At 65.1% G+C, this 22,702-nt stretch overlaps 22 non-coding genes across 22 annotated transcripts; 15 read left to right on the top strand and 7 right to left on the bottom strand.

The window, feature by feature from the left end:
* Nucleotides 1-180: 180 nt before the first annotated feature.
* On the top strand, nt 181-252 carry TRNAE-CUC (transfer RNA glutamic acid (anticodon CUC)). Its single transcript has one exon. It is a non-coding gene; the product is annotated as a tRNA-Glu (tRNA).
* Nucleotides 253-2,407: 2,155 nt separating this feature from the next.
* On the top strand, nt 2,408-2,479 carry TRNAE-UUC (transfer RNA glutamic acid (anticodon UUC)). Its single transcript has one exon. It is a non-coding gene; the product is annotated as a tRNA-Glu (tRNA).
* Nucleotides 2,480-2,629: 150 nt separating this feature from the next.
* TRNAL-CAA (transfer RNA leucine (anticodon CAA)) lies at nt 2,630-2,740 on the bottom strand. The gene is made up of 2 exons: nt 2,703-2,740; nt 2,630-2,675 (listed from the first exon to the last, which is right to left on the bottom strand). It is a non-coding gene; the product is annotated as a tRNA-Leu (tRNA).
* A 408-nt stretch (nt 2,741-3,148) lies between these two features.
* TRNAE-CUC (transfer RNA glutamic acid (anticodon CUC)) lies at nt 3,149-3,220 on the top strand. Its single transcript has one exon. It is a non-coding gene; the product is annotated as a tRNA-Glu (tRNA).
* Nucleotides 3,221-5,375: 2,155 nt separating this feature from the next.
* On the top strand, nt 5,376-5,447 carry TRNAE-UUC (transfer RNA glutamic acid (anticodon UUC)). Its single transcript has one exon. It is a non-coding gene; the product is annotated as a tRNA-Glu (tRNA).
* A 150-nt stretch (nt 5,448-5,597) lies between these two features.
* On the bottom strand, nt 5,598-5,708 carry TRNAL-CAA (transfer RNA leucine (anticodon CAA)). Its single transcript has 2 exons — nt 5,671-5,708; nt 5,598-5,643 (listed from the first exon to the last, which is right to left on the bottom strand). It is a non-coding gene; the product is annotated as a tRNA-Leu (tRNA).
* Nucleotides 5,709-6,116: 408 nt separating this feature from the next.
* On the top strand, nt 6,117-6,188 carry TRNAE-CUC (transfer RNA glutamic acid (anticodon CUC)). The gene has a single exon. It is a non-coding gene; the product is annotated as a tRNA-Glu (tRNA).
* Nucleotides 6,189-8,504: 2,316 nt separating this feature from the next.
* On the top strand, nt 8,505-8,576 carry TRNAE-UUC (transfer RNA glutamic acid (anticodon UUC)). Its single transcript has one exon. It is a non-coding gene; the product is annotated as a tRNA-Glu (tRNA).
* A 150-nt stretch (nt 8,577-8,726) lies between these two features.
* On the bottom strand, nt 8,727-8,837 carry TRNAL-CAA (transfer RNA leucine (anticodon CAA)). The gene is made up of 2 exons: nt 8,800-8,837; nt 8,727-8,772 (listed from the first exon to the last, which is right to left on the bottom strand). It is a non-coding gene; the product is annotated as a tRNA-Leu (tRNA).
* A 408-nt stretch (nt 8,838-9,245) lies between these two features.
* TRNAE-CUC (transfer RNA glutamic acid (anticodon CUC)) lies at nt 9,246-9,317 on the top strand. The gene has a single exon. It is a non-coding gene; the product is annotated as a tRNA-Glu (tRNA).
* Nucleotides 9,318-11,471: 2,154 nt separating this feature from the next.
* On the top strand, nt 11,472-11,543 carry TRNAE-UUC (transfer RNA glutamic acid (anticodon UUC)). The gene has a single exon. It is a non-coding gene; the product is annotated as a tRNA-Glu (tRNA).
* A 150-nt stretch (nt 11,544-11,693) lies between these two features.
* Nucleotides 11,694-11,804, bottom strand: TRNAL-CAA (transfer RNA leucine (anticodon CAA)). The gene is made up of 2 exons: nt 11,767-11,804; nt 11,694-11,739 (listed from the first exon to the last, which is right to left on the bottom strand). It is a non-coding gene; the product is annotated as a tRNA-Leu (tRNA).
* A 408-nt stretch (nt 11,805-12,212) lies between these two features.
* On the top strand, nt 12,213-12,284 carry TRNAE-CUC (transfer RNA glutamic acid (anticodon CUC)). The gene has a single exon. It is a non-coding gene; the product is annotated as a tRNA-Glu (tRNA).
* Nucleotides 12,285-14,600: 2,316 nt separating this feature from the next.
* TRNAE-UUC (transfer RNA glutamic acid (anticodon UUC)) lies at nt 14,601-14,672 on the top strand. The gene has a single exon. It is a non-coding gene; the product is annotated as a tRNA-Glu (tRNA).
* A 149-nt stretch (nt 14,673-14,821) lies between these two features.
* On the bottom strand, nt 14,822-14,932 carry TRNAL-CAA (transfer RNA leucine (anticodon CAA)). Its single transcript has 2 exons — nt 14,895-14,932; nt 14,822-14,867 (listed from the first exon to the last, which is right to left on the bottom strand). It is a non-coding gene; the product is annotated as a tRNA-Leu (tRNA).
* A 408-nt stretch (nt 14,933-15,340) lies between these two features.
* TRNAE-CUC (transfer RNA glutamic acid (anticodon CUC)) lies at nt 15,341-15,412 on the top strand. The gene has a single exon. It is a non-coding gene; the product is annotated as a tRNA-Glu (tRNA).
* A 2,155-nt stretch (nt 15,413-17,567) lies between these two features.
* Nucleotides 17,568-17,639, top strand: TRNAE-UUC (transfer RNA glutamic acid (anticodon UUC)). Its single transcript has one exon. It is a non-coding gene; the product is annotated as a tRNA-Glu (tRNA).
* Nucleotides 17,640-17,789: 150 nt separating this feature from the next.
* On the bottom strand, nt 17,790-17,900 carry TRNAL-CAA (transfer RNA leucine (anticodon CAA)). The gene is made up of 2 exons: nt 17,863-17,900; nt 17,790-17,835 (listed from the first exon to the last, which is right to left on the bottom strand). It is a non-coding gene; the product is annotated as a tRNA-Leu (tRNA).
* A 408-nt stretch (nt 17,901-18,308) lies between these two features.
* TRNAE-CUC (transfer RNA glutamic acid (anticodon CUC)) lies at nt 18,309-18,380 on the top strand. The gene has a single exon. It is a non-coding gene; the product is annotated as a tRNA-Glu (tRNA).
* A 2,316-nt stretch (nt 18,381-20,696) lies between these two features.
* Nucleotides 20,697-20,768, top strand: TRNAE-UUC (transfer RNA glutamic acid (anticodon UUC)). The gene has a single exon. It is a non-coding gene; the product is annotated as a tRNA-Glu (tRNA).
* Nucleotides 20,769-20,917: 149 nt separating this feature from the next.
* TRNAL-CAA (transfer RNA leucine (anticodon CAA)) lies at nt 20,918-21,028 on the bottom strand. The gene is made up of 2 exons: nt 20,991-21,028; nt 20,918-20,963 (listed from the first exon to the last, which is right to left on the bottom strand). It is a non-coding gene; the product is annotated as a tRNA-Leu (tRNA).
* Nucleotides 21,029-21,436: 408 nt separating this feature from the next.
* On the top strand, nt 21,437-21,508 carry TRNAE-CUC (transfer RNA glutamic acid (anticodon CUC)). The gene has a single exon. It is a non-coding gene; the product is annotated as a tRNA-Glu (tRNA).
* Nucleotides 21,509-22,702: the final 1,194 nt, after the last annotated feature.

The raw sequence follows: 22,702 nt of genomic DNA, 5'->3' as shown, positions 1-22,702 counted from the left end.
AAGGGCTACAGCTGCCGTCCAGCTTGAAGCCCCGCCCCTTGACAGAAGGCCCGCCCCTGGCCGCCATCTGTGTAAGGCAAGTGCCGCCCCCGGCCCCTGACGTTTGCCACCACAAGTTGCAGCCTGTGCCCCAGAGGCACTCCCGTTGTCCAGCTCAGCCCGCGGAGGCCCCGTGGCCCTTCCCTGGTGGTCTAGTGGTTAGGATTCGGCGCTCTCACCGCCGCGGCCCGGGTTCGATTCCCGGCCAGGGAAAGCCCGTCTTCTTCCCCTGCTCTGCCTGGCCTTTCTCGCAAGCCCTTGTGGCCGGGGGCGGGGCTCTTTTGCCCCTGGAGCCCACAGCACAGCGGGCATTCCCCACCTTCCCTCCCTGCCTGGTGGGCCAGCTTTAGCAATGGAAATGATTGGCTAAGGAAGGAGCAGTGGAGGTAAGCACCCTTCAAGGTCAACAGGGTCTGTGGGCCCCAAGGGGCACATAGCCCTGAGAAGAACCAGGGCCTGGACGGTGGCCGAGATTACCCCAGCTTTCAGGTGTGCTCCACGACAGGGTTTGGCCACACATCTGTGCCCCATGGGAGACACCTAAACCCAGGTCAACCCCATGCATTCCTATGGGGACTGCCAGGGACCAGTTGAACCCCATGCATTCCTATGGGGGCATCCAGGGGACAATGTCAACCTGCATGTCAACACCAGGGAAGCCTCTGGGGACTTTCTGGCACCAGGTCAACCCCATGCATTGGAATGGGGACTTACAGGCACCATGTCAAGCCCATGCATTGCAATGGCGGCTTCCAGGCACCCTGTCCATGCCATTGAAGGCTCCGGGCACTGCCGCCTTCCTGTTCCTTCATGCCTATGGTGTGACAGGACGGGACTCGGGTTGGACCGGGATGGGAGACTGCCTGGGATGCGTGGGGGCTGTAGGCCGCCTGCCCTTTTGGGACACAGCTGGCCCTGCCCTTGCCTGAGCGCCGGCCGCCCGGCAAGCCTTTGGAGCAGCACGGTGCGGAGCTCCTGGGGCCGCCTCTGAGTTGTGCTGCACGCCCCTGCTTGCTGCTTCACCCTAGAGCCTGCAGCGGGCCTCTGGGTGGGCCTTCCCGGCCCAGCGGGGCGGCCCGAGGTGCCTGGGGGCAAGGGGAACCGGGGAAAAGGTGTGGCGGGGGGGGCGGCAAGAGAAGGAGGCTGAAGCCGGGGTGGGGGGACACTTTTCCGAGGCTTAAGCCGGGGCGGGGAGGGAGGGGCGTACTTGCCTGGGAGTTGAAAGCCAGGCGGGAGGAATTCCAGACACCAGGTCACCCCAATGCATTCCTAAGGGGACTTTGGGGCACCAGGTCATCCCTATGCATGCCAATGGAGGCTTCCAGGGACAATGTCAACCCGATGCAAGCCAAAGGGGAATTTTGGGCACCAGGTCAACCCCAGGCAAGCCTCAGAGGGCTTCCAAGCACAAAGTCAAGGCCAGGCAAGCCTGTGTGGACTTTGGGGCCCCAGGTCAACCGCTTGGAAGTCAACGAGTGCTTCATGGCACAATGTCACCCCCGTTCCGGACACCAGGTCAACCCCATGCATTGCAATAGCGGCTTCCAGGCACCATGTCCATGCCATTCAAGGCTACGGGGACTGCCGCCTTCCTGTTCCTTCATGCCTATGGTGTGACGGGACGGGACTGATTGCATGCGATCTAGGAAGCTAAGCCGGCCCGGGCTCGGCTTGGACCTGGATAGCAGACTGCCTGGGAAGTGCGGGGGCTGTAGGCCACCTGCCCTTTTGGGACAGAGCTGGCCCTGCCCTTGCCTGAGTGCGGGCCGCCCGGCAAGGCACGGTGCGGAGTTCATGGGGCCACCTCTGAGTTGTGCTGCACGCCCCTGCTTGCTGCTTCACCGTAGAAGCTGCAGCGGGCCTCTGGGTGGGTCTCGCGGGCCCAGCGGGGCTGCCCGAGGTGCCTGGGGGCAAGGGGAACCGGGGAAATGGTGTGGGGGGGGGGGCGGCCGGATGTGAGCACGCCAGGGCAGACACTCGCAGTGTGGGTTTTGGTCGGGTGCAGTGAGGTGGGCGGCTCAGGGTCGGAGCGCCCCCTTCTGGCCCGCTGCTCCCTGTAGCATCCTTCTTCCCGTGGCACCCCGCCAGCCCGCTTTCGCCCCTCCAAAGAGCCGGCCCGCCCGCGCAGGCCTCCAGGTCCTTGGGGGCCTGCCCTGGCTGTGGGCAGGGGCATTGTTTCCCGGTGGAGAAGGGCCAGCTTTTCCCCGTGCTCAGGGCTGGAAGGGAAGGCTGCTGGCCCTGGAGCGAGGGCTTGGGAGACCTGCCTTGAGCAAATCCCTGCGCCCCAGGGGGGTGGCGCCTGGGGCCAGGGCAGGAGGCAAGATGGAGGCAGGCGGGCGGGCAGGGCAGGGCTGCCTGCCCCCTGTCCTCCCTGGTGGTCTAGTGGCTAGGATTTGGCGCTTTCACCGCCGCGGCCTGGGTTCGATTCCCAGCCAGGGAAAGCCGGCTTTTGAATCCCCAGCCCGCAGGGGAGGAGAAAGGGAAGGAGGCCTCCCACTTGGAGGCAGGCTCAGCTTTTGCTGGCCTCCCTGGGACGCCAGCTCCTGGTGCCCTGCTATAGGCCGGCCTGACGCTGAGTGCCAAAAGCTGCTGCCAGGAGTGGGATTTGAACCCACGCCTCCAAAGGGAGACCAGGACCCCCCAGGACGAGGGAAGGGTGTGACCTTGAGCCTGGCGCTTTAGACCACTCAGCCATCCTGGCAAGGATGCCCCTGCCTCCCTCCCCTTGCCTGCGATTGTGCTGCATGCCACAGGCGGGTAGTTGGAGTCCCCCTCCTCGCCGGTGTGAACGCCAGAGTCTTTCCCCCTCGGGTGGCAGCACCCCGTGCAGGGGAAGAGCCAGGCCCGAGCCCATGGCACAGGGCAAGAGAGAGCGCTCCTGGCCTCAGCCCAAGCGCTGGCCTGTCCTTCCCTGCTGGTCTAGGAGTAGAAGGGCTACAGCTGCCGTCCAGCTTGAAGCCCCGCCCCTTGACAGAAGGCCCGCCCCTGGCCGCCATCTGTGTAAGGCAAGTGCCGCCCCCGGCCCCTGACGTTTGCCACCAGAAGTTGAAGCCTGTGCCCCAGAGGCACTCCCGTTGTCCAGCTCAGCCCGCGGAGGCCCCGTGGCCCTTCCCTGGTGGTCTAGTGGTTAGGATTCGGCGCTCTCACCGCCGCGGCCCGGGTTCGATTCCCGGCCAGGGAAAGCCCGTCTTCTTCCCCTGCTCTGCCTGGCCTTTCTCGCAAGCCCTTGTGGCCGGGGGCGGGGCTCTTTTGCCCCTGGAGCCCACAGCACAGCGGGCATTCCCCACCTTCCCTCCCTGCCTGGTGGGCCAGCTTTAGCAATGGAAATGATTGGCTAAGGAAGGAGCAGTGGAGGTAAGCACCCTTCAAGGTCAACAGGGTCTGTGGGCCCCAAGGGGCACATAGCCCTGAGAAGAACCAGGGCCTGGACGGTGGCCGAGATTACCCCAGCTTTCAGGTGTGCTCCACGACAGGGTTTGGCCACACATCTGTGCCCCATGGGAGACACCTAAACCCAGGTCAACCCCATGCATTCCTATGGGGACTGCCAGGGACCAGTTGAACCCCATGCATTCCTATGGGGGCATCCAGGGGACAATGTCAACCTGCATGTCAACACCAGGGAAGCCTCTGGGGACTTTCTGGCACCAGGTCAACCCCATGCATTGGAATGGGGACTTACAGGCACCATGTCAAGCCCATGCATTGCAATGGCGGCTTCCAGGCACCCTGTCCATGCCATTGAAGGCTCCGGGCACTGCCGCCTTCCTGTTCCTTCATGCCTATGGTGTGACAGGACGGGACTCGGGTTGGACCGGGATGGGAGACTGCCTGGGATGCGTGGGGGCTGTAGGCCGCCTGCCCTTTTGGGACAGAGCTGGCCCTGCCCTTGCCTGAGCGCCGGCCGCCCGGCAAGCCTTTGGAGCAGCACGGTGCGGAGCTCCTGGGGCCGCCTCTGAGTTGTGCTGCACGCCCCTGCTTGCTGCTTCACCCTAGAGCCTGCAGCGGGCCTCTGGGTGGGCCTTCCCGGCCCAGCGGGGCGGCCCGAGGTGCCTGGGGGCAAGGGGAACCGGGGAAAAGGTGTGGCGGGGGGGCCGGCAAGAGAAGGAGGCTGAAGCCGGGGTGGGGGGACACTTTTCCGAGGCTTAAGCCGGGGCGGGGAGGGAGGGGCGTACTTGCCTGGGAGTTGAAAGCCAGGCGGGAGGAATTCCAGACACCAGGTCACCCCAATGCATTCCTAAGGGGACTTTGGGGCACCAGGTCATCCCTATGCATGCCAATGGAGGCTTCCAGGGACAATGTCAACCCGATGCAAGCCAAAGGGGAATTTTGGGCACCAGGTCAACCCCAGGCAAGCCTCAGAGGGCTTCCAAGCACAAAGTCAAGGCCAGGCAAGCCTGTGTGGACTTTGGGGCCCCAGGTCAACCGCTTGGAAGTCAACGAGTGCTTCATGGCACAATGTCACCCCCGTTCCGGACACCAGGTCAACCCCATGCATTGCAATAGCGGCTTCCAGGCACCATGTCCATGCCATTCAAGGCTACGGGGACTGCCGCCTTCCTGTTCCTTCATGCCTATGGTGTGACGGGACGGGACTGATTGCATGCGATCTAGGAAGCTAAGCCGGCCCGGGCTCGGCTTGGACCTGGATAGCAGACTGCCTGGGAAGTGCGGGGGCTGTAGGCCACCTGCCCTTTTGGGACAGAGCTGGCCCTGCCCTTGCCTGAGTGCGGGCCGCCCGGCAAGGCACGGTGCGGAGTTCATGGGGCCACCTCTGAGTTGTGCTGCACGCCCCTGCTTGCTGCTTCACCGTAGAAGCTGCAGCGGGCCTCTGGGTGGGTCTCGCGGGCCCAGCGGGGCTGCCCGAGGTGCCTGGGGGCAAGGGGAACCGGGGAAATGGTGTGGGGGGGGGGGCGGCCGGATGTGAGCACGCCAGGGCAGACACTCGCAGTGTGGGTTTTGGTCGGGTGCAGTGAGGTGGGCGGCTCAGGGTCGGAGCGCCCCCTTCTGGCCCGCTGCTCCCTGTAGCATCCTTCTTCCCGTGGCACCCCGCCAGCCCGCTTTCGCCCCTCCAAAGAGCCGGCCCGCCCGCGCAGGCCTCCAGGTCCTTGGGGGCCTGCCCTGGCTGTGGGCAGGGGCATTGTTTCCCGGTGGAGAAGGGCCAGCTTTTCCCCGTGCTCAGGGCTGGAAGGGAAGGCTGCTGGCCCTGGAGCGAGGGCTTGGGAGACCTGCCTTGAGCAAATCCCTGCGCCCCAGGGGGGTGGCGCCTGGGGCCAGGGCAGGAGGCAAGATGGAGGCAGGCGGGCGGGCAGGGCAGGGCTGCCTGCCCCGTGTCCTCCCTGGTGGTCTAGTGGCTAGGATTTGGCGCTTTCACCGCCGCGGCCTGGGTTCGGTTCCCAGCCAGGGAAAGCCGGCTTTTGAATCCCCAGCCCGCAGGGGAGGAGAAAGGGAAGGAGGCCTCCCACTTGGAGGCAGGCTCAGCTTTTGCTGGCCTCCCTGGGACGCCAGCTCCTGGTGCCCTGCTATAGGCCGGCCTGACGCCGAGTGCCAAAAGCTGCTGCCAGGAGTGGGATTTGAACCCACGCCTCCAAAGGGAGACCAGGACCCCCCAGGACGAGGGAAGGGTGTGACCTTGAGCCTGGCGCTTTAGACCACTCAGCCATCCTGGCAAGGATGCCCCTGCCTCCCTCCCCTTGCCTGCGATTGTGCTGCATGCCACAGGCGGGTAGTTGGAGTCCCCCTCCTCGCCGGTGTGAACGCCAGAGTCTTTCCCCCTCGGGTGGCAGCACCCCGTGCAGGGGAAGAGCCAGGCCCGAGCCCATGGCACAGGGCAAGAGAGAGCGCTCCTGGCCTCAGCCCAAGCGCTGGCCTGTCCTTCCCTGCTGGTCTTGGAGTAGAAGGGCTACAGCTGCCGTCCAGCTTGAAGCCCCGCCCCTTGACAGAAGGCCCGCCCCTGGCCGCCATCTGTGTAAGGCAAGTGCCGCCCCCGGCCCCTGACGTTTGCCACCACAAGTTGCAGCCTGTGCCCCAGAGGCACTCCCGTTGTCCAGCTCAGCCCGCGGAGGCCCCGTGGCCCTTCCCTGGTGGTCTAGTGGTTAGGATTCGGCGCTCTCACCGCCGCGGCCCGGGTTCGGTTCCCGGCCAGGGAAAGCCCGTCTTCTTCCCCTGCTCTGCCTGGCCTTTCTCGCAAGCCCTTGTGGCCGGGGGCGGGGCTCTTTTGCCCCTGGAGCCCACAGCACAGCGGGCATTCCCCACCTTCCCTCCCTGCCTGGTGGGCCAGCTTTAGCAATGGAAATGATTGGCTAAGGAAGGAGCAGTGGAGGTAAGCACCCTTCAAGGTCAACAGGGTCTGTGGGCCCCAAGGGGCACATAGCCCTGAGAAGAACCAGGGCCTGGACGGTGGCCGAGATTACCCCAGCTTTCAGGTGTGCTCCACGACAGGGTTTGGCCACACATCTGTGCCCCATGGGAGACACCTAAACCCAGGTCAACCCCATGCATTCCTATGGGGACTGCCAGGGACCAGTTGAACCCCATGCATTCCTATGGGGGCATCCAGGGGACAATGTCAACCTGCATGTCAACACCAGGGAAGCCTCTGGGGACTTTCTGGCACCAGGTCAACCCCATGCATTGGAATGGGGACTTACAGGCACCATGTCAAGCCCATGCATTGCAATGGCGGCTTCCAGGCACCCTGTCCATGCCATTGAAGGCTCCGGGCACTGCCGCCTTCCTGTTCCTTCATGCCTATGGTGTGACAGGACGGGACTCGGGTTGGACCGGGATGGGAGACTGCCTGGGATGCGTGGGGGCTGTAGGCCGCCTGCCCTTTTGGGACAGAGCTGGCCCTGCCCTTGCCTGAGCGCCGGCCGCCCGGCAAGCCTTTGGAGCAGCACGGTGCGGAGCTCCTGGGGCCGCCTCTGAGTTGTGCTGCACGCCCCTGCTTGCTGCTTCACCCTAGAGCCTGCAGCGGGCCTCTGGGTGGGCCTTCCCGGCCCAGCGGGGCGGCCCGAGGTGCCTGGGGGCAAGGGGAACCGGGGAAAAGGTGTGGCGGGGGGGGCGGCAAGAGAAGGAGGCTGAAGCCGGGGTGGGGGGACACTTTTCCGAGGCTTAAGCCGGGGCGGGGAGGGAGGGGCGTACTTGCCTGGGAGTTGAAAGCCAGGCGGGAGGAATTCCAGACACCAGGTCACCCCAATGCATTCCTAAGGGGACTTTGGGGCACCAGGTCATCCCTATGCATGCCAATGGAGGCTTCCAGGGACAATGTCAACCCGATGCAAGCCAAAGGGGAATTTTGGGCACCAGGTCAACCCCAGGCAAGCCTCAGAGGGCTTCCAAGCACAAAGTCAAGGCCAGGCAAGCCTGTGTGGACTTTGGGGCCCCAGGTCAACCGCTTGGAAGTCAACGAGTGCTTCATGGCACAATGTCACCCCCGTTCCGGACACCAGGTCAACCCCATGCATTGCAATAGCGGCTTCCAGGCACCATGTCCATGCCATTCAAGGCTACGGGGACTGCCGCCTTCCTGTTCCTTCATGCCTATGGTGTGACGGGACGGGACTGATTGCATGCGATCTAGGAAGCTAAGCCGGCCCGGGCTCGGCTTGGACCTGGATAGCAGACTGCCTGGGAAGTGCGGGGGCTGTAGGCCACCTGCCCTTTTGGGACAGAGCTGGCCCTGCCCTTGCCTGAGTGCGGGCCGCCCGGCAAGGCACGGTGCGGAGTTCATGGGGCCACCTCTGAGTTGTGCTGCACGCCCCTGCTTGCTGCTTCACCGTAGAAGCTGCAGCGGGCCTCTGGGTGGGTCTCGCGGGCCCAGCGGGGCTGCCCGAGGTGCCTGGGGGCAAGGGGAACCGGGGAAATGGTGTGGGGGGGGGGCGGCAAGAGAAGGAGGCTGAAGCCGGGGTGGGGGGACACTTTTCCGAGGCTTAAGCCGGGGCGGGGAGGGGAGCGGGGGGGGGTGTAATTGACTGGGAGTTCAAACCCAGGCGGGAGGAATTCCGCACACCCTGGGCTGGCGAGTGGGTGCCGGGGAGGGGGTGGCCGGATGTGAGCACGCCAGGGCAGACACTCGCAGTGTGGGTTTTGGTCGGGTGCAGTGAGGTGGGCGGCTCAGGGTCGGAGCGCCCCCTTCTGGCCCGCTGCTCCCTGTAGCATCCTTCTTCCCGTGGCACCCCGCCAGCCCGCTTTCGCCCCTCCAAAGAGCCGGCCCGCCCGCGCAGGCCTCCAGGTCCTTGGGGGCCTGCCCTGGCTGTGGGCAGGGGCATTGTTTCCCGGTGGAGAAGGGCCAGCTTTTCCCCGTGCTCAGGGCTGGAAGGGAAGGCTGCTGGCCCTGGAGCGAGGGCTTGGGAGACCTGCCTTGAGCAAATCCCTGCGCCCCAGGGGGGTGGCGCCTGGGGCCAGGGCAGGAGGCAAGATGGAGGCAGGCGGGCGGGCAGGGCAGGGCTGCCTGCCCCGTGTCCTCCCTGGTGGTCTAGTGGCTAGGATTTGGCGCTTTCACCGCCGCGGCCTGGGTTCGATTCCCAGCCAGGGAAAGCCGGCTTTTGAATCCCCAGCCCGCAGGGGAGGAGAAAGGGAAGGAGGCCTCCCACTTGGAGGCAGGCTCAGCTTTTGCTGGCCTCCCTGGGACGCCAGCTCCTGGTGCCCTGCTATAGGCCGGCCTGACGCTGAGTGCCAAAAGCTGCTGCCAGGAGTGGGATTTGAACCCACGCCTCCAAAGGGAGACCAGGACCCCCCAGGACGAGGGAAGGGTGTGACCTTGAGCCTGGCGCTTTAGACCACTCAGCCATCCTGGCAAGGATGCCCCTGCCTCCCTCCCCTTGCCTGCGATTGTGCTGCATGCCACAGGCGGGTAGTTGGAGTCCCCCTCCTCGCCGGTGTGAACGCCAGAGTCTTTCCCCCTCGGGTGGCAGCACCCCGTGCAGGGGAAGAGCCAGGCCCGAGCCCATGGCACAGGGCAAGAGAGAGCGCTCCTGGCCTCAGCCCAAGCGCTGGCCTGTCCTTCCCTGCTGGTCTAGGAGTAGAAGGGCTACAGCTGCCGTCCAGCTTGAAGCCCCGCCCCTTGACAGAAGGCCCGCCCCTGGCCGCCATCTGTGTAAGGCAAGTGCCGCCCCCGGCCCCTGACGTTTGCCACCAGAAGTTGAAGCCTGTGCCCCAGAGGCACTCCCGTTGTCCAGCTCAGCCCGCGGAGGCCCCGTGGCCCTTCCCTGGTGGTCTAGTGGTTAGGATTCGGCGCTCTCACCGCCGCGGCCCGGGTTCGATTCCCGGCCAGGGAAAGCCCGTCTTCTTCCCCTGCTCTGCCTGGCCTTTCTCGCAAGCCCTTGTGGCCGGGGGCGGGGCTCTTTTGCCCCTGGAGCCCACAGCACAGCGGGCATTCCCCACCTTCCCTCCCTGCCTGGTGGGCCAGCTTTAGCAATGGAAATGATTGGCTAAGGAAGGAGCAGTGGAGGTAAGCACCCTTCAAGGTCAACAGGGTCTGTGGGCCCCAAGGGGCACATAGCCCTGAGAAGAACCAGGGCCTGGACGGTGGCCGAGATTACCCCAGCTTTCAGGTGTGCTCCACGACAGGGTTTGGCCACACATCTGTGCCCCATGGGAGACACCTAAACCCAGGTCAACCCCATGCATTCCTATGGGGACTGCCAGGGACCAGTTGAACCCCATGCATTCCTATGGGGGCATCCAGGGGACAATGTCAACCTGCATGTCAACACCAGGGAAGCCTCTGGGGACTTTCTGGCACCAGGTCAACCCCATGCATTGGAATGGGGACTTACAGGCACCATGTCAAGCCCATGCATTGCAATGGCGGCTTCCAGGCACCCTGTCCATGCCATTGAAGGCTCCGGGCACTGCCGCCTTCCTGTTCCTTCATGCCTATGGTGTGACAGGACGGGACTCGGGTTGGACCGGGATGGGAGACTGCCTGGGATGCGTGGGGGCTGTAGGCCGCCTGCCCTTTTGGGACAGAGCTGGCCCTGCCCTTGCCTGAGCGCCGGCCGCCCGGCAAGCCTTTGGAGCAGCACGGTGCGGAGCTCCTGGGGCCGCCTCTGAGTTGTGCTGCACGCCCCTGCTTGCTGCTTCACCCTAGAGCCTGCAGCGGGCCTCTGGGTGGGCCTTCCCGGCCCAGCGGGGCGGCCCGAGGTGCCTGGGGGCAAGGGGAACCGGGGAAAAGGTGTGGCGGGGGGGCCGGCAAGAGAAGGAGGCTGAAGCCGGGGTGGGGGGACACTTTTCCGAGGCTTAAGCCGGGGCGGGGAGGGAGGGGCGTACTTGCCTGGGAGTTGAAAGCCAGGCGGGAGGAATTCCAGACACCAGGTCACCCCAATGCATTCCTAAGGGGACTTTGGGGCACCAGGTCATCCCTATGCATGCCAATGGAGGCTTCCAGGGACAATGTCAACCCGATGCAAGCCAAAGGGGAATTTTGGGCACCAGGTCAACCCCAGGCAAGCCTCAGAGGGCTTCCAAGCACAAAGTCAAGGCCAGGCAAGCCTGTGTGGACTTTGGGGCCCCAGGTCAACCGCTTGGAAGTCAACGAGTGCTTCATGGCACAATGTCACCCCCGTTCCGGACACCAGGTCAACCCCATGCATTGCAATAGCGGCTTCCAGGCACCATGTCCATGCCATTCAAGGCTACGGGGACTGCCGCCTTCCTGTTCCTTCATGCCTATGGTGTGACGGGACGGGACTGATTGCATGCGATCTAGGAAGCTAAGCCGGCCCGGGCTCGGCTTGGACCTGGATAGCAGACTGCCTGGGAAGTGCGGGGGCTGTAGGCCACCTGCCCTTTTGGGACAGAGCTGGCCCTGCCCTTGCCTGAGTGCGGGCCGCCCGGCAAGGCACGGTGCGGAGTTCATGGGGCCACCTCTGAGTTGTGCTGCACGCCCCTGCTTGCTGCTTCACCGTAGAAGCTGCAGCGGGCCTCTGGGTGGGTCTCGCGGGCCCAGCGGGGCTGCCCGAGGTGCCTGGGGGCAAGGGGAACCGGGGAAATGGTGTGGGGGGGGGGCGGCCGGATGTGAGCACGCCAGGGCAGACACTCGCAGTGTGGGTTTTGGTCGGGTGCAGTGAGGTGGGCGGCTCAGGGTCGGAGCGCCCCCTTCTGGCCCGCTGCTCCCTGTAGCATCCTTCTTCCCGTGGCACCCCGCCAGCCCGCTTTCGCCCCTCCAAAGAGCCGGCCCGCCCGCGCAGGCCTCCAGGTCCTTGGGGGCCTGCCCTGGCTGTGGGCAGGGGCATTGTTTCCCGGTGGAGAAGGGCCAGCTTTTCCCCGTGCTCAGGGCTGGAAGGGAAGGCTGCTGGCCCTGGAGCGAGGGCTTGGGAGACCTGCCTTGAGCAAATCCCTGCGCCCCAGGGGGGTGGCGCCTGGGGCCAGGGCAGGAGGCAAGATGGAGGCAGGCGGGCGGGCAGGGCAGGGCTGCCTGCCCCGTGTCCTCCCTGGTGGTCTAGTGGCTAGGATTTGGCGCTTTCACCGCCGCGGCCTGGGTTCGGTTCCCAGCCAGGGAAAGCCGGCTTTTGAATCCCCAGCCCGCAGGGGAGGAGAAAGGGAAGGAGGCCTCCCACTTGGAGGCAGGCTCAGCTTTTGCTGGCCTCCCTGGGAGGCCAGCTCCTGGTGCCCTGCTATAGGCCGGCCTGACGCTGAGTGCCAAAAGCTGCTGCCAGGAGTGGGATTTGAACCCACGCCTCCAAAGGGAGACCAGGACCCCCCAGGACGAGGGAAGGGTGTGACCTTGAGCCTGGCGCTTTAGACCACTCAGCCATCCTGGCAAGGATGCCCCTGCCTCCCTCCCCTTGCCTGCGATTGTGCTGCATGCCACAGGCGGGTAGTTGGAGTCCCCCTCCTCGCCGGTGTGAACGCCAGAGTCTTTCCCCCTCGGGTGGCAGCACCCCGTGCAGGGGAAGAGCCAGGCCCGAGCCCATGGCACAGGGCAAGAGAGAGCGCTCCTGGCCTCAGCCCAAGCGCTGGCCTGTCCTTCCCTGCTGGTCTTGGAGTAGAAGGGCTACAGCTGCCGTCCAGCTTGAAGCCCCGCCCCTTGACAGAAGGCCCGCCCCTGGCCGCCATCTGTGTAAGGCAAGTGCCGCCCCCGGCCCCTGACGTTTGCCACCACAAGTTGCAGCCTGTGCCCCAGAGGCACTCCCGTTGTCCAGCTCAGCCCGCGGAGGCCCCGTGGCCCTTCCCTGGTGGTCTAGTGGTTAGGATTCGGCGCTCTCACCGCCGCGGCCCGGGTTCGGTTCCCGGCCAGGGAAAGCCCGTCTTCTTCCCCTGCTCTGCCTGGCCTTTCTCGCAAGCCCTTGTGGCCGGGGGCGGGGCTCTTTTGCCCCTGGAGCCCACAGCACAGCGGGCATTCCCCACCTTCCCTCCCTGCCTGGTGGGCCAGCTTTAGCAATGGAAATGATTGGCTAAGGAAGGAGCAGTGGAGGTAAGCACCCTTCAAGGTCAACAGGGTCTGTGGGCCCCAAGGGGCACATAGCCCTGAGAAGAACCAGGGCCTGGACGGTGGCCGAGATTACCCCAGCTTTCAGGTGTGCTCCACGACAGGGTTTGGCCACACATCTGTGCCCCATGGGAGACACCTAAACCCAGGTCAACCCCATGCATTCCTATGGGGACTGCCAGGGACCAGTTGAACCCCATGCATTCCTATGGGGGCATCCAGGGGACAATGTCAACCTGCATGTCAACACCAGGGAAGCCTCTGGGGACTTTCTGGCACCAGGTCAACCCCATGCATTGGAATGGGGACTTACAGGCACCATGTCAAGCCCATGCATTGCAATGGCGGCTTCCAGGCACCCTGTCCATGCCATTGAAGGCTCCGGGCACTGCCGCCTTCCTGTTCCTTCATGCCTATGGTGTGACAGGACGGGACTCGGGTTGGACCGGGATGGGAGACTGCCTGGGATGCGTGGGGGCTGTAGGCCGCCTGCCCTTTTGGGACAGAGCTGGCCCTGCCCTTGCCTGAGCGCCGGCCGCCCGGCAAGCCTTTGGAGCAGCACGGTGCGGAGCTCCTGGGGCCGCCTCTGAGTTGTGCTGCACGCCCCTGCTTGCTGCTTCACCCTAGAGCCTGCAGCGGGCCTCTGGGTGGGCCTTCCCGGCCCAGCGGGGCGGCCCGAGGTGCCTGGGGGCAAGGGGAACCGGGGAAAAGGTGTGGCGGGGGGGGCGGCAAGAGAAGGAGGCTGAAGCCGGGGTGGGGGGACACTTTTCCGAGGCTTAAGCCGGGGCGGGGAGGGAGGGGCGTACTTGCCTGGGAGTTGAAAGCCAGGCGGGAGGAATTCCAGACACCAGGTCACCCCAATGCATTCCTAAGGGGACTTTGGGGCACCAGGTCATCCCTATGCATGCCAATGGAGGCTTCCAGGGACAATGTCAACCCGATGCAAGCCAAAGGGGAATTTTGGGCACCAGGTCAACCCCAGGCAAGCCTCAGAGGGCTTCCAAGCACAAAGTCAAGGCCAGGCAAGCCTGTGTGGACTTTGGGGCCCCAGGTCAACCGCTTGGAAGTCAACGAGTGCTTCATGGCACAATGTCACCCCCGTTCCGGACACCAGGTCAACCCCATGCATTGCAATAGCGGCTTCCAGGCACCATGTCCATGCCATTCAAGGCTACGGGGACTGCCGCCTTCCTGTTCCTTCATGCCTATGGTGTGACGGGACGGGACTGATTGCATGCGATCTAGGAAGCTAAGCCGGCCCGGGCTCGGCTTGGACCTGGATAGCAGACTGCCTGGGAAGTGCGGGGGCTGTAGGCCACCTGCCCTTTTGGGACAGAGCTGGCCCTGCCCTTGCCTGAGTGCGGGCCGCCCGGCAAGGCACGGTGCGGAGTTCATGGGGCCACCTCTGAGTTGTGCTGCACGCCCCTGCTTGCTGCTTCACCGTAGAAGCTGCAGCGGGCCTCTGGGTGGGTCTCGCGGGCCCAGCGGGGCTGCCCGAGGTGCCTGGGGGCAAGGGGAACCGGGGAAATGGTGTGGGGGGGGGGCGGCAAGAGAAGGAGGCTGAAGCCGGGGTGGGGGGACACTTTTCCGAGGCTTAAGCCGGGGCGGGGAGGGGAGCGGGGGGGGGTGTAATTGACTGGGAGTTCAAACCCAGGCGGGAGGAATTCCGCACACCCTGGGCTGGCGAGTGGGTGCCGGGGAGGGGGTGGCCGGATGTGAGCACGCCAGGGCAGACACTCGCAGTGTGGGTTTTGGTCGGGTGCAGTGAGGTGGGCGGCTCAGGGTCGGAGCGCCCCCTTCTGGCCCGCTGCTCCCTGTAGCATCCTTCTTCCCGTGGCACCCCGCCAGCCCGCTTTCGCCCCTCCAAAGAGCCGGCCCGCCCGCGCAGGCCTCCAGGTCCTTGGGGGCCTGCCCTGGCTGTGGGCAGGGGCATTGTTTCCCGGTGGAGAAGGGCCAGCTTTTCCCCGTGCTCAGGGCTGGAAGGGAAGGCTGCTGGCCCTGGAGCGAGGGCTTGGGAGACCTGCCTTGAGCAAATCCCTGCGCCCCAGGGGGGTGGCGCCTGGGGCCAGGGCAGGAGGCAAGATGGAGGCAGGCGGGCGGGCAGGGCAGGGCTGCCTGCCCCGTGTCCTCCCTGGTGGTCTAGTGGCTAGGATTTGGCGCTTTCACCGCCGCGGCCTGGGTTCGATTCCCAGCCAGGGAAAGCCGGCTTTTGAATCCCCAGCCCGCAGGGGAGGAGAAAGGGAAGGAGGCCTCCCACTTGGAGGCAGGCTCAGCTTTTGCTGGCCTCCCTGGGACGCCAGCTCCTGGTCCCTGCTATAGGCCGGCCTGACGCTGAGTGCCAAAAGCTGCTGCCAGGAGTGGGATTTGAACCCACGCCTCCAAAGGGAGACCAGGACCCCCCAGAACGAGGGAAGGGTGTGACCTTGAGCCTGGCGCTTTAGACCACTCAGCCATCCTGGCAAGGATGCCCCTGCCTCCCTCCCCTTGCCTGCGATTGTGCTGCATGCCACAGGCGGGTAGTTGGAGTCCCCCTCCTCGCCGGTGTGAACGCCAGAGTCTTTCCCCCTCGGGTGGCAGCACCCCGTGCAGGGGAAGAGCCAGGCCCGAACCCATGGCACAGGGCAAGAGAGAGCGCTCCTGGCCTCAGCCCAAGCGCTGGCCTGTCCTTCCCTGCTGGTCTTGGAGTAGAAGGGCTACAGCTGCCGTCCAGCTTGAAGCCCCGCCCCTTGACAGAAGGCCCGCCCCTGGCCGCCATCTGTGTAAGGCAAGTACCGCCCCCGACCCCTGACTTTTGCCACCACAAGTTGCAGCCTGTGCCCCAGAGGCACTCCCGTTGTCCAGCTCAGCCCGCGGAGGCCCCGTGGCCCTTCCCTGGTGGTCTAGTGGTTACGGTGCGGCGCTCTCACCGCCGCGGCCCGGGTTCGATTCCCGGCCAGGGAAAGCCCGTCTTCTTCCCCTGCTCTGCCTGGCCTTTCTCGCAAGCCCTTGTGGCCGGGGGCGGGGCTCTTTTGCCCCTGGAGCCCACAGCACAGCGGGCATTCCCCACCTTCCCTCCCTGCCTGGTGGGCCAGCTTTAGCAATGGAAATGATTGGCTAAGGAAGGAGCAGTGGAGGTAAGCACCCTTCAAGGTCAACAGGGTCTGTGGGCCCCAAGGGGCACATAGCCCTGAGAAGAACCAGGGCCTGGACGGTGGCCGAGATTACCCCAGCTTTCAGGTGTGCTCCACGACAGGGTTTGGCCACACATCTGTGCCCCATGGGAGACACCTAAACCCAGGTCAACCCCATGCATTCCTATGGGGACTGCCAGGGACCAGTTGAACCCCATGCATTCCTATGGGGGCATCCAGGGGACAATGTCAACCTGCATGTCAACACCAGGGAAGCCTCTGGGGACTTTCTGGCACCAGGTCAACCCCATGCATTGGAATGGGGACTTACAGGCACCATGTCAAGCCCATGCATTGCAATGGCGGCTTCCAGGCACCCTGTCCATGCCATTGAAGGCTCCGGGCACTGCCGCCTTCCTGTTCCTTCATGCCTATGGTGTGACAGGACGGGACTCGGGTTGGACCGGGATGGGAGACTGCCTGGGATGCGTGGGGGCTGTAGGCCGCCTGCCCTTTTGGGACAGAGCTGGCCCTGCCCTTGCCTGAGCGCCGGCCGCCCGGCAAGCCTTTGGAGCAGCACGGTGCGGAGCTCCTGGGGCCGCCTCTGAGTTGTGCTGCACGCCCCTGCTTGCTGCTTCACCCTAGAGCCTGCAGCGGGCCTCTGGGTGGGCCTTCCCGGCCCAGCGGGGCGGCCCGAGGTGCCTGGGGGCAAGGGGAACCGGGGAAAAGGTGTGGCGGGGGGGCCGGCAAGAGAAGGAGGCTGAAGCCGGGGTGGGGGGACACTTTTCCGAGGCTTAAGCCGGGGCGGGGAGGGAGGGGCGTACTTGCCTGGGAGTTGAAAGCCAGGCGGGAGGAATTCCAGACACCAGGTCACCCCAATGCATTCCTAAGGGGACTTTGGGGCACCAGGTCATCCCTATGCATGCCAATGGAGGCTTCCAGGGACAATGTCAACCCGATGCAAGCCAAAGGGGAATTTTGGGCACCAGGTCAACCCCAGGCAAGCCTCAGAGGGCTTCCAAGCACAAAGTCAAGGCCAGGCAAGCCTGTGTGGACTTTGGGGCCCCAGGTCAACCGCTTGGAAGTCAACGAGTGCTTCATGGCACAATGTCACCCCCGTTCCGGACACCAGGTCAACCCCATGCATTGCAATAGCGGCTTCCAGGCACCATGTCCATGCCATTCAAGGCTACGGGGACTGCCGCCTTCCTGTTCCTTCATGCCTATGGTGTGACGGGACGGGACTGATTGCATGCGATCTAGGAAGCTAAGCCGGCCCGGGCTCGGCTTGGACCTGGATAGCAGACTGCCTGGGAAGTGCGGGGGCTGTAGGCCACCTGCCCTTTTGGGACAGAGCTGGCCCTGCCCTTGCCTGAGTGCGGGCCGCCCGGCAAGGCACGGTGCGGAGTTCATGGGGCCACCTCTGAGTTGTGCTGCACGCCCCTGCTTGCTGCTTCACCGTAGAAGCTGCAGCGGGCCTCTGGGTGGGTCTCGCGGGCCCAGCGGGGCTGCCCGAGGTGCCTGGGGGCAAGGGGAACCGGGGAAATGGTGTGGGGGGGGGGGCGGCCGGATGTGAGCACGCCAGGGCAGACACTCGCAGTGTGGGTTTTGGTCGGGTGCAGTGAGGTGGGCGGCTCAGGGTCGGAGCGCCCCCTTCTGGCCCGCTGCTCCCTGTAGCATCCTTCTTCCCGTGGCACCCCGCCAGCCCGCTTTCGCCCCTCCAAAGAGCCGGCCCGCCCGCGCAGGCCTCCAGGTCCTTGGGGGCCTGCCCTGGCTGTGGGCAGGGGCATTGTTTCCCGGTGGAGAAGGGCCAGCTTTTCCCCGTGCTCAGGGCTGGAAGGGAAGGCTGCTGGCCCTGGAGCGAGGGCTTGGGAGACCTGCCTTGAGCAAATCCCTGCGCCCCAGGGGGGTGGCGCCTGGGGCCAGGGCAGGAGGCAAGATGGAGGCAGGCGGGCGGGCAGGGCAGGGCTGCCTGCCCCGTGTCCTCCCTGGTGGTCTAGTGGCTAGGATTTGGCGCTTTCACCGCCGCGGCCTGGGTTCGGTTCCCAGCCAGGGAAAGCCGGCTTTTGAATCCCCAGCCCGCAGGGGAGGAGAAAGGGAAGGAGGCCTCCCACTTGGAGGCAGGCTCAGCTTTTGCTGGCCTCCCTGGGACGCCAGCTCCTGGTGCCCTGCTATAGGCCGGCCTGACGCTGAGTGCCAAAAGCTGCTGCCAGGAGTGGGATTTGAACCCACGCCTCCAAAGGGAGACCAGGACCCCCCAGGACGAGGGAAGGGTGTGACCTTGAGCCTGGCGCTTTAGACCACTCAGCCATCCTGGCAAGGATGCCCCTGCCTCCCTCCCCTTGCCTGCGATTGTGCTGCATGCCACAGGCGGGTAGTTGGAGTCCCCCTCCTCGCCGGTGTGAACGCCAGAGTCTTTCCCCCTCGGGTGGCAGCACCCCGTGCAGGGGAAGAGCCAGGCCCGAGCCCATGGCACAGGGCAAGAGAGAGCGCTCCTGGCCTCAGCCCAAGCGCTGGCCTGTCCTTCCCTGCTGGTCTTGGAGTAGAAGGGCTACAGCTGCCGTCCAGCTTGAAGCCCCGCCCCTTGACAGAAGGCCCGCCCCTGGCCGCCATCTGTGTAAGGCAAGTGCCGCCCCCGGCCCCTGACGTTTGCCACCACAAGTTGCAGCCTGTGCCCCAGAGGCACTCCCGTTGTCCAGCTCAGCCCGCGGAGGCCCCGTGGCCCTTCCCTGGTGGTCTAGTGGTTAGGATTCGGCGCTCTCACCGCCGCGGCCCGGGTTCGGTTCCCGGCCAGGGAAAGCCCGTCTTCTTCCCCTGCTCTGCCTGGCCTTTCTCGCAAGCCCTTGTGGCCGGGGGCGGGGCTCTTTTGCCCCTGGAGCCCACAGCACAGCGGGCATTCCCCACCTTCCCTCCCTGCCTGGTGGGCCAGCTTTAGCAATGGAAATGATTGGCTAAGGAAGGAGCAGTGGAGGTAAGCACCCTTCAAGGTCAACAGGGTCTGTGGGCCCCAAGGGGCACATAGCCCTGAGAAGAACCAGGGCCTGGACGGTGGCCGAGATTACCCCAGCTTTCAGGTGTGCTCCACGACAGGGTTTGGCCACACATCTGTGCCCCATGGGAGACACCTAAACCCAGGTCAACCCCATGCATTCCTATGGGGACTGCCAGGGACCAGTTGAACCCCATGCATTCCTATGGGGGCATCCAGGGGACAATGTCAACCTGCATGTCAACACCAGGGAAGCCTCTGGGGACTTTCTGGCACCAGGTCAACCCCATGCATTGGAATGGGGACTTACAGGCACCATGTCAAGCCCATGCATTGCAATGGCGGCTTCCAGGCACCCTGTCCATGCCATTGAAGGCTCCGGGCACTGCCGCCTTCCTGTTCCTTCATGCCTATGGTGTGACAGGACGGGACTCGGGTTGGACCGGGATGGGAGACTGCCTGGGATGCGTGGGGGCTGTAGGCCGCCTGCCCTTTTGGGACAGAGCTGGCCCTGCCCTTGCCTGAGCGCCGGCCGCCCGGCAAGCCTTTGGAGCAGCACGGTGCGGAGCTCCTGGGGCCGCCTCTGAGTTGTGCTGCACGCCCCTGCTTGCTGCTTCACCCTAGAGCCTGCAGCGGGCCTCTGGGTGGGCCTTCCCGGCCCAGCGGGGCGGCCCGAGGTGCCTGGGGGCAAGGGGAACCGGGGAAAAGGTGTGGCGGGGGGGGCGGCAAGAGAAGGAGGCTGAAGCCGGGGTGGGGGGACACTTTTCCGAGGCTTAAGCCGGGGCGGGGAGGGAGGGGCGTACTTGCCTGGGAGTTGAAAGCCAGGCGGGAGGAATTCCAGACACCAGGTCACCCCAATGCATTCCTAAGGGGACTTTGGGGCACCAGGTCATCCCTATGCATGCCAATGGAGGCTTCCAGGGACAATGTCAACCCGATGCAAGCCAAAGGGGAATTTTGGGCACCAGGTCAACCCCAGGCAAGCCTCAGAGGGCTTCCAAGCACAAAGTCAAGGCCAGGCAAGCCTGTGTGGACTTTGGGGCCCCAGGTCAACCGCTTGGAAGTCAACGAGTGCTTCATGGCACAATGTCACCCCCGTTCCGGACACCAGGTCAACCCCATGCATTGCAATAGCGGCTTCCAGGCACCATGTCCATGCCATTCAAGGCTACGGGGACTGCCGCCTTCCTGTTCCTTCATGCCTATGGTGTGACGGGACGGGACTGATTGCATGCGATCTAGGAAGCTAAGCCGGCCCGGGCTCGGCTTGGACCTGGATAGCAGACTGCCTGGGAAGTGCGGGGGCTGTAGGCCACCTGCCCTTTTGGGACAGAGCTGGCCCTGCCCTTGCCTGAGTGCGGGCCGCCCGGCAAGGCACGGTGCGGAGTTCATGGGGCCACCTCTGAGTTGTGCTGCACGCCCCTGCTTGCTGCTTCACCGTAGAAGCTGCAGCGGGCCTCTGGGTGGGTCTCGCGGGCCCAGCGGGGCTGCCCGAGGTGCCTGGGGGCAAGGGGAACCGGGGAAATGGTGTGGGGGGGGGGCGGCAAGAGAAGGAGGCTGAAGCCGGGGTGGGGGGACACTTTTCCGAGGCTTAAGCCGGGGCGGGGAGGGGAGCGGGGGGGGGTGTAATTGACTGGGAGTTCAAACCCAGGCGGGAGGAATTCCGCACACCCTGGGCTGGCGAGTGGGTGCCGGGGAGGGGGTGGCCGGATGTGAGCACGCCAGGGCAGACACTCGCAGTGTGGGTTTTGGTCGGGTGCAGTGAGGTGGGCGGCTCAGGGTCGGAGCGCCCCCTTCTGGCCCGCTGCTCCCTGTAGCATCCTTCTTCCCGTGGCACCCCGCCAGCCCGCTTTCGCCCCTCCAAAGAGCCGGCCCGCCCGCGCAGGCCTCCAGGTCCTTGGGGGCCTGCCCTGGCTGTGGGCAGGGGCATTGTTTCCCGGTGGAGAAGGGCCAGCTTTTCCCCGTGCTCAGGGCTGGAAGGGAAGGCTGCTGGCCCTGGAGCGAGGGCTTGGGAGACCTGCCTTGAGCAAATCCCTGCGCCCCAGGGGGGTGGCGCCTGGGGCCAGGGCAGGAGGCAAGATGGAGGCAGGCGGGCGGGCAGGGCAGGGCTGCCTGCCCCGTGTCCTCCCTGGTGGTCTAGTGGCTAGGATTTGGCGCTTTCACCGCCGCGGCCTGGGTTCGATTCCCAGCCAGGGAAAGCCGGCTTTTGAATCCCCAGCCCGCAGGGGAGGAGAAAGGGAAGGAGGCCTCCCACTTGGAGGCAGGCTCAGCTTTTGCTGGCCTCCCTGGGACGCCAGCTCCTGGTCCCTGCTATAGGCCGGCCTGACGCTGAGTGCCAAAAGCTGCTGCCAGGAGTGGGATTTGAACCCACGCCTCCAAAGGGAGACCAGGACCCCCCAGAACGAGGGAAGGGTGTGACCTTGAGCCTGGCGCTTTAGACCACTCAGCCATCCTGGCAAGGATGCCCCTGCCTCCCTCCCCTTGCCTGCGATTGTGCTGCATGCCACAGGCGGGTAGTTGGAGTCCCCCTCCTCGCCGGTGTGAACGCCAGAGTCTTTCCCCCTCGGGTGGCAGCACCCCGTGCAGGGGAAGAGCCAGGCCCGAACCCATGGCACAGGGCAAGAGAGAGCGCTCCTGGCCTCAGCCCAAGCGCTGGCCTGTCCTTCCCTGCTGGTCTTGGAGTAGAAGGGCTACAGCTGCCGTCCAGCTTGAAGCCCCGCCCCTTGACAGAAGGCCCGCCCCTGGCCGCCATCTGTGTAAGGCAAGTGCCGCCCCCGGCCCCTGACGTTTGCCACCACAAGTTGCAGCCTGTGCCCCAGAGGCACTCCCGTTGTCCAGCTCAGCCCGCGGAGGCCCCGTGGCCCTTCCCTGGTGGTCTAGTGGTTAGGATTCGGCGCTCTCACCGCCGCGGCCCGGGTTCGGTTCCCGGCCAGGGAAAGCCCGTCTTCTTCCCCTGCTCTGCCTGGCCTTTCTCGCAAGCCCTTGTGGCCGGGGGCGGGGCTCTTTTGCCCCTGGAGCCCACAGCACAGCGGGCATTCCCCACCTTCCCTCCCTGCCTGGTGGGCCAGCTTTAGCAATGGAAATGATTGGCTAAGGAAGGAGCAGTGGAGGTAAGCACCCTTCAAGGTCAACAGGGTCTGTGGGCCCCAAGGGGCACATAGCCCTGAGAAGAACCAGGGCCTGGACGGTGGCCGAGATTACCCCAGCTTTCAGGTGTGCTCCACGACAGGGTTTGGCCACACATCTGTGCCCCATGGGAGACACCTAAACCCAGGTCAACCCCATGCATTCCTATGGGGACTGCCAGGGACCAGTTGAACCCCATGCATTCCTATGGGGGCATCCAGGGGACAATGTCAACCTGCATGTCAACACCAGGGAAGCCTCTGGGGACTTTCTGGCACCAGGTCAACCCCATGCATTGGAATGGGGACTTACAGGCACCATGTCAAGCCCATGCATTGCAATGGCGGCTTCCAGGCACCCTGTCCATGCCATTGAAGGCTCCGGGCACTGCCGCCTTCCTGTTCCTTCATGCCTATGGTGTGACAGGACGGGACTCGGGTTGGACCGGGATGGGAGACTGCCTGGGATGCGTGGGGGCTGTAGGCCGCCTGCCCTTTTGGGACAGAGCTGGCCCTGCCCTTGCCTGAGCGCCGGCCGCCCGGCAAGCCTTTGGAGCAGCACGGTGCGGAGCTCCTGGGGCCGCCTCTGAGTTGTGCTGCACGCCCCTGCTTGCTGCTTCACCCTAGAGCCTGCAGCGGGCCTCTGGGTGGGCCTTCCCGGCCCAGCGGGGCGGCCCGAGGTGCCTGGGGGCAAGGGGAACCGGGGAAAAGGTGTGGCGGGGGGGGCGGCAAGAGAAGGAGGCTGAAGCCGGGGTGGGGGGACACTTTTCCGAGGCTTAAGCCGGGGCGGGGAGGGAGGGGCGTACTTGCCTGGGAGTTGAAAGCCAGGCGGGAGGAATTCCAGACACCAGGTCACCCCAATGCATTCCTAAGGGGACTTTGGGGCACCAGGTCATCCCTATGCATGCCAATGGAGGCTTCCAGGGACAATGTCAACCCGATGCAAGCCAAAGGGGAATTTTGGGCACCAGGTCAACCCCAGGCAAGCCTCAGAGGGCTTCCAAGC

Source organism: Alligator mississippiensis, chromosome 15 (genome assembly GCF_030867095.1).
Source record: "Alligator mississippiensis isolate rAllMis1 chromosome 15, rAllMis1, whole genome shotgun sequence".
NCBI classification, from domain to species: domain Eukaryota; kingdom Metazoa; phylum Chordata; order Crocodylia; family Alligatoridae; genus Alligator; species Alligator mississippiensis.
The sequence above is the reverse complement of the archived record's forward strand: the minus strand, read 5'-3'. Positions and strand labels throughout refer to the sequence as shown.